Raw genomic sequence first — 13,113 nt, forward strand, 5'->3', positions numbered from 1 at the left:
TTACACATATGGATTTGATAAGATTTGCTTTTTTTTTAAAGAAAAGCATAAATCAATGTCTTGTAGAAGGAAAATTATAAATCTAATGAAAATGCATTTATTTTCTGGTAATTATGGATATAAGGCTATTAATATAAATAGGTGTAAATTTAATAATGGGAATATTTTTTCAAGACAATGTCAAATACAATTTTCAATTAAGTATTTTTTTCCTTTGAAAAGCATTAACAGTCTTTCAACATATATTAACATGTACAATTCTTGTTAATTTTCACACTTTCTTTTTGTGTTCCTATTCCATCTTACACAGCCACCAAAACACAGGATTGCAACCTCCTCCCATTGCCCTTTGCAGAACTTTGTAGATGATTGGTGTAAGTTAAGAGTGATCCACCCCAAAGTTTCTCTCCCTTTCTCTCCCTCCTTTCCTCAATCTCTTTCTGTTTCTCTCCCATTGGCCTGTCTCCACTCGGTGGTATGCTATCTTCTGTCAGCACTATCCAGTTTCAGAACTTGAATTACAAGGAACTGTGTCCAGAAACAGAAAAAAAGGCATCACATTGTTTTTAGGTGTAGTAGTTATATGGTACACTGATGCTTTATGTACAAACGAGATTCATGTATGAATTCTGAGAGTTATGAAAACAGCTTTCATATTTCCTTATTTGCCACATCATATATTATTCTGCACACTCTACATAATCAAATTTGAAACCCATTTGGAAACAACAACTATGTGACTTAGCTGCACAAAATATAAAGAGAAATACCAGATAAGAATAATTTAAAATATTGAAGTCCAATTGTGTTCACCATGAGTAAAGCTGTTCTTTCTTTTATTGTGGCGCAATTTCTAATTCTTTCTTTCATCTCTGATCATTTGTAAATATTGAAGAATGTGCCTGAAAAGGAAGTTGCCTTTTTTTTTTCAATTGAAAGCAAAAGAGAAAAATCAGGCAAGTTCCTTAATTCATACGGTTCAACCCACTTGATCTTTCAATAATCATGGTGGCTCGGTGACCCAGTGCATCTGGCTACACAGCTGGGGAAATTTCCTCTGCAAACTCCTTTGTGCTCTTCTCCAAGTGTGAGCTTAGTCAAGCCATTAGGCCAAATGAGTCAGGGCTTTGGCATGCCATCATTATGGCCAAAAGCAGGCCTTTGGCTCATTGCAGGCTAGAGATTCACCCCGAGCTGCTTTCTTAACACTACTCTACACTTCCACTGGCTTCACCAGAAATATGGAGTGCAGCATCCAGCACACAGCTCCATGGCATTACAAAAGTGTTCCCGGAAGACAAACCAAACCCCTTTTTTAAAGCATAAGCTTCTGTGAGGTAAGTTTGAACATCCAGTGTGAAGGTGAGTGGGCAGTTGAATGGTAAATGTGTGAATGGATAGGGTGGATGATCTGAATGGATATTAAGGTGGTGTGTTATGGTGAACAGATGGTGGGTGGGTAGGTTGGATGGTTGATAGGGTGACAGCTGAGTCAGGTGGAATGCGAATAGAGTGTTGGGTGGGTGTAGTTGTAGGAGGTAGGATTGGTAGTGTGGTATGTCAGTAGGGTGGCAAGTGGATGGGATGGTCAGTGGATAGGGTGATATATGGTGGGGTGGTGGGCAGCGCAGAAAGTGAGGACAGTGGTAGCCGGGTATGGTAGTATGTGGGAAGAGTGTTAGATGGGTAGGATGGTGGATGGGTAGAGTGGTTGCTGGGTATGGTAATCAGTGAGTCAGGTGGTAAATTTTGGAAAGGAAATCTTATTACAACTTTATAAAACATTGGTTGGAACTCACCGTATGTAATTCTGGTTGCCCCACTATCAGGGGACATGATTGCACTGGAGAGGGTATAGAAAAGATTCACCAGGATGTTGCCTGGGATGAAAAATCTCAGTTACGAAGAAAGACTGGATAGGGTAGGAAGAAAGGTGAGGAATGTAGTTGGGGACGTTGCTGTCTGAGTGAGTGAGTCAGGCAGAACAGGAGAGTACTTGGGTTGGGGATTAGACAGTTCAAATTTCCTGGCAATTCTCAAAAAGACCAGCCATTCGGACCTCTGCAGGATCCCAATGCACATCTTAGGTAGTATGTCTGCTCTCTGAAGGTATTATGAGGTCTGGGCCATTATATCTTGTTACTTGCCATACTATAGACCTCATTATCAGTCACTGGTGATATTGAGAATTAACAAATAAAATGTAAAAGTCCAAAGCAAAAAAAATTGTAGAGAAAGACTAGTATCATTTATAAGCCCTGTGAGTAGCCAGCATCTTTTAAAACAAGCTCGTCTCAGCCTAACAGCTGTAAAAGTGATTTTCTGTCAGGCTCGAGCTCTTATTAATAGATAGTTTATTAGACTCCAGAAACCCAGCTGGCTGCCCAGCGGGCATTAATTCCTCATAGAGTTCCACATTCTAAGATTCATTTTTAGTTGTAATGCCTGACACATTCTGGGAACATATTTAAAATGACAACCCCTGTAGCACGTAGTCTATCATAGCTACATACTGAAAGTAAAGCTGGAACATGTGGGATTCTAATATAGAAATGTTAGGAAGAGGAATTGACCATTTGCGTCTTTGAGCTTCTTCAGCGATTCAGTTAAATCTTCAATGACCTGCACCTCAATTCCATTCATCAACCATCACTCCATACCTGTTGATACCCCTTTCCTAACAAGAAGTTGAGCCCCCACAGTTTTTTTTTGGTAAAGAGTACCAAAATTGTGAGAACTTCTGTGAGAAAATTTGATTTTGCTTCAGAATGGCCTAGATTTGAACCATGGCTCTTTGTTCTTCAGGGAACCATTCTGGTCAGGTGTAATGTTCTAGAAATATTAACATATGAATGGCTATCATTGTTATATGACATTTCAATACCCACAATTTTAGTGAACAGAGGATGTCACACAAATATGCTAAACATGTATACGTTATTATTGCAAAAAGTAACTTCTAAACTGACATTGTAATTGTAGTATTGCAAGCAGAAATACAGAAGTAAGTTGAATATGTTTTTCTAAATTCACAAAATGATTGAATTCATCTTGTCACTTCAGAGACTTTTCCTGCTGTCTTCCTATGATTCAAATCAGAAAATGTTTTAATATGCTGTAAATGCTCTTGTTCTGCCTAAAGCAGAGAAGTTCCTCCTGGTACACAGTTCCTAGATTTCAGTCTTGTTCTGTAGAAACTGCTATTTTCCTTCCTAGTGATAGATAAAGAATTTTCATTCCAAACAATAATTTTGATGAGCCCAAAGAGAAGGTTCTAATAAGGTTAGTCTCCAAGTGAAAACAAGCAGGAAATGCACAAAATATTTTGCGATTTGGTTTTGGATTAGTTCAGTCCAATCTTATATTTTTCTAAATTATGTTCTTTTTTTCTACTTGAATTTTACGTTAAACTTATGAGAAAATTAGGTACTGCCTTTTAGAATGCACCACAATGCAGAGCAGCTTCTAATTAACACTACCAAGCTCAGAATTTTGGCAGCAGTGTTTGCAATCAGTCTTGGTAATCTGGGATTTTAATGCTGATGATATTATGCAGATCAATAATGTTTACAAACATAAAAGAAAAACGCTATTTTGTTTGAACTTAAGAGAAAACCATGCTGTTTATCAATAACAAAAGAAGCCTCCACAGGCAGTGTGTCAATGCAGATTCCATCAATAAACCTAAACTAATAGAGTATATATTATGAAAGTTGAAAAGACAGAATATGAAATTAGGAATGTCACAACTAAATGCTAATTGTTAGATTAATGAATGCTATTTTTTGTGGAACAGATGCTGTATGGAATCAGACTGCTCCGATTTGTTTTTCTCCCCGGTTTGCACCACATCAAGTACGAGGCGACATGTGGTAGGTCAGAATTGATGCAATGGGAGAAGAACACAATCCAAGAATACAAAGGAGCATTTTCTCCCCCTTGTTATCTGCCTCACTTTTGTTTTTAGTTTCTTCACTGCTTGTTTAGAGCTCTCTGCTGCAGTCCATAATTAGTGTGGCTTAAAGCGCAGGCCTCTGGGACCTAATTAACCAAATCAATTAACAAAAATACATACATGTCACCCTGACATTTATCAGCCATTAGGAGGGGAAAGCAAAGATGTCAGGCTGGTGGTTTCTGTCAGTGATGCAGTGATTATTAGCTCATTTACAACTCACTTCTACCCCAGGTGTCTACCTTGAGACCAGCACAAAAGCTGAAAAAGGAATATCTGGAGAGGAGACAAAATACGGCTGCACTCATGGCCCCTCAAAGGGGGATGACCTTTCATTGATGAGCAATCAATAAGCTTAGCCTCAGCAGACAAGCTCTGTCCCTTCTGCCAACTGCTTAGCTTTCCAGCTGCAGCTGCTAACCTTCAGACTCTTGCTGCAAATCAAGGAACTAATATTTTGCTCCAGGCTTTCACGGACACAGCATTTTAACACTGTCGACATTGATGTCTATTTTAATCTGAAGCCCTTGCTTCAGTGACACATTCCATTGTTTCCCCTTAACCCTCTGACAATTGGATTTCCTTTGGTGTCTTCAGAATAAGCACGTTGGCCAATCATGTCACAGTTTCAAATAAAATCTCGATCACTGTTAGCTTGCAAATTCTGAGTGATACTCTGACTGAACCCAAGGATCATTTGGCCACTTCCGAGGGTAATTAAGTAAGACGAGAAGCGAATGGTGCTGATTCTGTTTGTTCAGCAGAGAGCTATCACAGTTAGAAAAGGCAAAATGTTGCAGATGCTGGAAAGCTTATTCCATAGGCTAGATAATACAATGAAAATAAACAGCATCAACAGGTGGAGCTTTCTCTGAAGACTTCTGGAGCCTGTAGTCAGACTGAAATGGGGGTCAGAAGCCTGCACTGTGTGGGAGATGGTCACTCATTTCCTCAGACAGGTAATTAATGGCCACAGGGCAAGCATGTTACTAAAGGCTAATCAAAGGCTTTGCAGCTAGGAGCATTGGTTGCTAGGAGAGGCTGAGGGGTATTTGAGAAGTGCCCTCCTTGTGAACATTTTAACACCTTCACTGAAGGATGGATTTTGCAGCCAAGCTACTATGTTGGGCTTGGAGTGCTAGAGAGACGGAGAAAGAACCTCTCCACAGGATGCCCTTTGGCTGCTTTTGTACCCTGGCAGGAAGGAAAGGCCTCTAGGCTTACCTGGAATAATCCCCACACTCTCCTAGTGACCAAACATTTGCTGGAAAGTCACTTCAAACCTGACAGAATAAACCCAAAATATCCTTCTCAGGTGGGCTTTAAATGGCTGTTTACTACCTTGCATGCGTTGGGTGATGCTCATCTCACCTCTGGAGTTGAAAGATGAGATGCCATTTTGTGTGCTTGTGTTGAGCTTCATTGGAACAGTGCAGTACGCCAACGATGGAGAGGTCAGACTGGGAGTGAAACAGAGAATCAAAATGGCAGGCAGCTGGAAGCTCAGGGTCAAACTAGCTGATTGAGTGAAGGTGTTTGGCAACATGTAAAACAATAACGGAGTTGAGCAAAGAAAACAATATACTAAATTAATAGAAATACAATGGAATCTTTGCTCTGTCTGGAAGGACTGTTTGGGGCCCTGAATGAGAGAAAAGTAGGAGGTCAAAGGGCAAGTTTTGCAAATCTTGCACAGAGGTTACCATAAGCCTATGAGGAGGTGTTGGAAGTGATGAGAGAGTGGGTCACAAAGAGAAAAATCCCTTCAGAGAGATGAAAGAGGAGGGGGAGGCAAGTTGTGTTTGGTAATGGCATCATGTTGGATGTGGTGGAAACGGTGGAGTTAGACGTTGAAGCTCGAGGTTGATGGGTTAAAGGTGAGGATAATAGAATCTCTTGCTCTTTGGGAGAGAAGGGGTGAGAGCAGTCATGTGGTTAATGGTTCAGGTATGATTCAGGACACTGTCATCCACACGGGACAGGAATCCTCAGTTGAGGTTGCTGTATAATAAGGGGTCAATGTCCTGAAGGGGTCAATGTTCATGTTACATTGTCTCCATCCATTCTACTGATGTTACACACAGTCTGTGGCTGGAGTCGAAGAATTCAACTCTAGCTTTTAGACAGAACAGATGTAGCTAAAGTCTGAGGAATTATGTCTAACTAACTCTCGTTGTACTTTTTGCTGTCATTTAAAAACCTTCTGGTTATCTAAGAACATGGCCTTTTCTGTAGATACCTTATATGTATCTTCTACCACCATTGGCTTGATAGGCCCAAGAAAAAGCAAAGACAAATGAGGATTGGTGGCAATGAACTCCTCAAATAACCCTTACCCAATACTACGTACACATAGATGTAGCAAATATGATAAGGCATCAGCAATGATCATCAGGGAAAATACAACAGAGGAAAGTGTAATTGTCTTTGAAGCACTATCGTGGAATGTATTATCAGAACAAATGCAACAAACATCAAAGTAACTTAGAAAAAGAAATGTCCATTCAGACATCACAGAGGAAATTATGTAATCGAGGTAGCTTGGAAGGTCAGTGAGGTCATTATAATAAATTTTGGTTAACAGCCTATCTGCAGAATTGGAGATAGAGAATTTGAGGAAAGGAAGAGTACAGTTGGAGATGTGAAGGTGAAGTTAAGAAAGTGAATGGGAATAAAATTTAATGAAAGCTTCTAGTTTGGGGTGAGTGCAGAAATGGGTGCTGATACAGTCACCATGCTCTAGAAAAAGAGGCAAGGGAGGGATTCTGAGTAAGACTGGAACAGGAAACATTCCACTTATCCTAGGAAAAAGCAGAGAAAGCTAGAGTCCATATAGGTTTCCATTTGGACACCTTTGATTTGGAGGAAGTAAGAGTCAAGGAGATATTGCTCAATGTATAAAAATGGTTATGGACTGACAGAAATGAACCAAGAATCTTCACTGAATTCTCCAAATGAATACTACCTTGCTTCTATTTCTGCTATCTGATTGTTTTTCCATCCACGGATTCATGAGCTGGCGACTCAATTGTTCATGGAAGGGGCTCAAATTTAGCCCTGAGAAGGTATAAAAAGGCACTATCAGATTCTTCTAAGCATTTACTCAATAGATGTGTTTTGACAGCACCACATGCAGCATAATAATCCTGGACTGCCCCATCCTCCATCCATTGTTCATTTCTGTGCTATTTCCAGAGTTTTTATTTCAACCCCTTGAAGAATGGTCCTACAAACAATGATAATATTCTTCATTAAAAAACAAAGAACTGTGGATTCTTGAAGTCAGAAACAAAAACAAAAATTGCTGGACAAACTCAGCCTATCTGGCATCATCTGTGGAGAGACAACAGAGTTAACATTTAAGGTCCAGTAATCCTTCTTCAGAACAGAAGAGGTAATATTCTTCATGTCAGGTTGACAGCATTTGGTTCAGTATAAATCTAAGCACTGAAGTAGAATCCTTTCTGATGTAAAAGTGAAACTGGGAAGTGCTTCTACATTTTACATCATTTCTGTCTTGCCATTTGAATTTAATTTCATTTTGCAGCAAAGTTTGAGCGAGCCCCTTCACTTTACCCATCCCTGACCCATTTCTGGTACGTGATTTGTCCTTTTACTATTTTAGTGTTAGCTCAGTAATTAGGTTGAATTAGAATTTAATACTAATTTAATATGAACTCATCTGAGAAAACTACGGATTTACAATGCTTTCCACTTTGACCTGTTTGTTCATTTTGACATTATAATATTTAATGTTACAACTTAATGGATAAGGAATAGAGCTCAGATGTAGTTTAATTTCAAATTGTTTTCAGAAACTGCAACTTGGCAACTTGTCATATTCCCAGACCAAACTGCTAATTTTATGTTATGATCCAGCTAGGGACCAGTAACCTTTGTTTCTAAAGTAAGCAAAGTATGAGATTCATATTAAGTGAATAAAGTCACAAGGTTCCATGGTTCTGAACAAACAACAGTACCATTTATTATGCAAGCTAGCACACTAATACAATCTGTATTACATGTGCAATCTATATTCTAACACACTGAATTAACATTTGGTAAATATAAGTAAGAGATTTTGATCAAACATCCCATAGCACACAACAAATAGAAAATGAGATCAAGACAAATCCCATGGATTTCTGGGTAATTTCCACTTGATGTTAATGACATGGTGGATCATCAAATATTTTTAAATTTCACAAAGAATTGCAATTTTTCACTTTTACCAATCTGGCCATGGAACTCCCACACAAGACTTTCTCCATCCTGGACTGTTGTAATGACTGCTCCCATTCTGATCAGTCACCCTTTTTTCTTAGGGTTATATTCCCCTGGAATCTAAAAACTCTATTCCAGTATGTATTTACATGTACAACTTTAGCTTTTCACTGACATCTAGTGTCACCAAGCTAGAACTGACCCAGAAATTTTCTCTGAACTTGAATCTTGGTCATTTAGATTAAATAAATACTGCTTCTGGATATGGAACATTCTGTCTCTAACATACTGAGCAATAAGGAACACATGGAATCTGCTTGTTTTTCTCTCTCTGTCTCTCTCTCTGTTTCACATATACAGACATTGACACCCAGTTTTGCTACCTGTCACCTTTGAACTCCTCTTCAGTGACTTTTGAACAATCCTGAGAGACACATTGAGAACTAGGCAACTAGCCCCAAACCTTTATCTAAGAAGGATTGTGTGTAATCAACATTTTGGAATAACCAAATGTGACAAGAACTTGGATAAACGCGTGCCCTGAATGTTATGTTCTCGGAGAATGCTAATATCTGCAACACAAAGAAGGCTACACAAAAAGGACTTTTTTATGGAACATTGCCATCACTGGCTTGACAGCATTTATTGCCCATCCCTAGTTGCCATTGAGAAGGTGATGATGAGCTGCCTTCTTGAACTACTGCAGTCCGTGTGCTGTAAGTAGACCCACAATGCCCGTAGAGGGGGCATTCCAGGATTTTGACCCAGTGACAGTGAAGGAACAGCGATATATTTCCAAGTCAGGATGGTGAGTGGCTTGGAGAGGAACTTACAAGTGGTAGTGTTTCTCTGCTGCCCCTTGTTCTTCGAAATGGAAGTGTTATGGGTTTGAAATGTGCTGTTTAATATCACAACCTGTACGGGCAGGCCTTGAACAAGCAAATCCTATTGTGATAGCTTGTAAAAATATTAAGTGGAAATTCACACAGACAAATTTATTCATATAAAACAACAGAAGTTGAAGTTATAGTGAGATTTAGTCTTAAAAATTGGAAAAGTTCAATTTACTTACCATAAAACAGACCTCTAGTGTTCTAAATATTCCCTGTTGCTACATGGTAATCAATATTTTGACTTTTATATTCCAAGCTCCATGAAAAAAAACCCATCATCTTGAGAGGGTATGGTTCTGTAAGTAGCTATAATGTGGAAGCAAAGTGCTTATTACTTGACACTCGCTATAAGCACACTTGTTTTTTTTTATCTTACTTTCTATCTCTTTGTCATCCCAGGAGCTTTGGATTTATTTGTGATATCTTTCTTTTTTGTGGAAAAATACCTTGACTGTATCCAGACTATCACCTCTTTAAAGGTAAACCATTGTTCAGCTACTGCTTACCCCATCAAACTTTGGTTCCAGTCTACCCAGCCCAGTTATGTTCTTGTTCCATTAAAGTCCAGTCTATGTCAGTTGATTATCTCTACTCTGGATTGACCAGTGCCATTTTCTACTGTCATACTAAACCCTGTGAAACACTGATCACTTTTTCCTGAATGTTCCCTCATTGTCTCTTGATCTAGTTAGCCCACATCATTTCCAGGAACCAGTTTCTTATGGACTAGACACGTACTGCTGTAGAAATTCTCAGGAACACAATCTAGGAACACTTGCTTCACACTGCCCCTTACACTACCACCATCCCAGTTGATGTATGGATAATTAAAGTCTTCTATTAAAGCTACTTTATGATGTTTACACCTCTCTGTAATTTCCTTGCATTCCTTTATATCTTTCCAACTACCTGGTGGTCTATATATTAAAATTTAATTGCATCTTTCTTATTCCTTAGCTCCAATCAAATGAATTCTGACCTTGAACCCTTTAAAGCATCTTCTTTCTCCAATACTGCAATGCTCTCCTTACCAAAAACATCATCTCTCATGCTATTTTTTTACTTACCTATCATCTCTGAAGACCTTGTAACCAGGAATATTCAACACCTAAATCTGTCTCCCTAAGATTGGTCTTCATTATCAGCTGAAGAGGGTTCAAAAGAGATTTACCAGGATGTTGCTAGGTATGGAAAGTTTGAGTTAAAAAGAAAAGCTGGATAGGCTGGGACTTTTTTCATTGGAGCATAGAAGGTTGATAGAAGTTTATAAAACAACGATAGGTGTAAATAGGTGTAGAATGGTAATTGTCTTTTCCTTGGGTTGGGGGTTTTCAAGACTAGGGGCCACATTTTTAAGATGGGAGGAGAGAGATTTAAAAAAGACATAAGAGGCAAATTTTTTACACAGAGAGTGGTTCACGCGTGGAATGAACTTCCTGAGGAAGTGGTGGATGTGGGTACAATTACAATGTTTAAAAACACATGGATAAATGCATGAATAGAATGGTTTGGAGGGATATGGGCCAAGTGCAGGCGGGTGGGAATAGTTTAGTTTGGGATTATGTTTGGCATGGACAGGTTGGACCGAAGGGTCTGTTTCTGTGCTGTATGACTCATAAGCTCATAGTCTGTCCCTATAACTCCACAACCTTATTAACTATACACTGTGCATTCATATACATGCAGTGTAATCTTGATTTAAACTTCATGACATTCTCCCTTACTCTGATTCCAGCTCAGTTGGCTGGACAGCTGGTTTATGATGAAGGGTGATGACGACAGAATTAGTTTAATTCCTGCATTGGCTGAGGTTACCATGAAGGACTCTCCTTCTCAATCTCTCCCCTTGCCTAAGGCATGTCGACCCTCAGGTTGAACCACCACCAGTTGTCTCTCTGTAATGAAACAGCAGCCCTGTGTTCTGGTAATACTACAATGACTTTTACCTTTTACTCTGATTCCAACAATGAACTTTGAAGAAGGGTAATACCCAAAATGTTGGTTTCTCCTTTCCTCCAGATGCTGCCTGGCTTGCTGTGTTCTTCCAGCCTCCTGTTTGTCTACCTTGAATTCCAGCATCTGCAGTTTTTTTTGTCTCAAATGAACTTACTATTCTTTAGTCTTTCCTAGCATTAGTACTCCCTTGTATTACTTTCTAATGTTCTCTCCTGGTTCCCACACCACTCTAAACCCTCCTTAATAGTACTGGTAAAACACCCTGCAAGGAACTCAATGCAGGCTTTGTGCAGATACAACATGAACAACCAGGGACAGGTAATAAATGCTGCCTAGCCAAATGATGCCCATGTCCCATGAATGAATAAAGAAAAAGCCTTGTTCAGGTACCATCTCCCTCAAAGGCAGTCCCAGTGTCCCAGGAATCTAAAGCTCACCGTCCTGCACCATCCTTCCAGCCTTGCACATGCACTGGAGCTAATGCAGATATTACTACGTTAATAGTCCTGCTTGCTTGTTTTCTAATATTATTTCTTACCCTAAGCTCTGATTGCTGGATCACATTCCCCCTTCCTACTTATGTAGTTAGTATGAATGTGGACCACAACCTCTGGCTATTCATCATCTACCAGAAGAATGACCTGCAGTATTCTGTGATATTCCTGATCCTAGCACCATTGAGTCAACAGACCATCCTTGAGTCACGTTGATGGCTGCAGAAATGTCTGCCTTTTCACCATCTAAAGAATCCCCCTCTCAGTCCTGCCTTTCCAGCTCCTCTCTTTTACAGCCATCCATGGTGCGATGGGCTTGCTTCTTGCTGCACTGCTTCAAAGATCCATCACCTTCACCAATATCCAGAACAGAAATCCAGTTGGTGAGTGGAACCTTTGAAGATTCCAGTTCCTCCTGCCAGTTTTTCTTGACTGTCGCCCATTCCCTATAGGTGAGTTTGCCACTAACTTGCAGTGTGAACTCCTCTTTGAATGATTAATCCATGTAGTTCTCTGCTTCAGTTCCTCAGGATTTGTCCTAAACGTAGCCATCTTCAGCTGTTTCAGCAATATCCTTCTCTCTACTATAAAGTCAGAAGTGGGGACTTTCGTCAATGATTACATAATGTTCAGCACCATTCGTAACTCCTCAGATGCTGAAGCAGTCCTTGTCCATATGCAAAAAGATCTCGACAGCATTAAGGGTTAGTTTGATAAGTGGAAAGTGACAATCACACTGCGTTAATGCTTGGCAATGTCCATCTCCAACAAGAAATCATCTAAGCATCTTCGCTTGACATTCAATGGCATTACCCCACTAAACTCCCCACTGTCAACACCTTGGGGTGTTATCATTGACTAGAAACTGAACTGAACCAGCCATAGATAACACAGTGTGGAGCTGGGGGAACACAACAGGCCAGGCAGCATCAGAGGAGTAAGAAAGTTGACGTTTTGGGTTGGGACCCTTCTTCAGAAAAACCTCAACTTTCCTGCTCCTTTGATGCTGCCTGTCCTGTTGTGTTCCTCCAGCTCCACACTATTTTAACTCTGACTCCATCCTCTGCAGTTCTTATTATCTCTGAACCAGCCATATATGTGATTACAAGACCAGCTTAGAGGCTGAAAATTCTGCAGTGAGTAACTCACCGACTGACTTCCCAAAGACTGTGCACCATCTACAAGGCACAAGTTAGGGGGTATTCAGGAGGTATGGTGGAAAACTCCCCATTTGCCTGCAGGAGTGCAGCCCAAACAACACTCAAAAGGCTCAAAACCATCCAGGATACAGCAGCCAAGCCATAGTACCATGGGTGGCTTCACTGTAAAAGAGATGAGGAAGAAGAGCTGAAAGGCAGAATTAATGGGCAATTCTTCAGTTGGTGAAAAGACAGAAGTTTCTGCAGCGATAAACATGATTCTAGATGTCCCACCCACCACCTTTAAAATTCACATCCTCCATGACCGATGTACAGTGGCAGTAATCTCTATGAACTGTAAGCTGTCTTGTCAAGCCCCCATTGACAGGGGGCAAATTCAGGGCCTCTAACATCTCATAAGGACAAATGCAGCGGATGCAATGAAAACATCA

Source organism: Rhincodon typus, chromosome 20 (genome assembly GCF_021869965.1).
Source record: "Rhincodon typus isolate 14 chromosome 20, sRhiTyp1.1, whole genome shotgun sequence".
Taxonomy (NCBI): Eukaryota; Metazoa; Chordata; class Chondrichthyes; order Orectolobiformes; family Rhincodontidae; genus Rhincodon; species Rhincodon typus.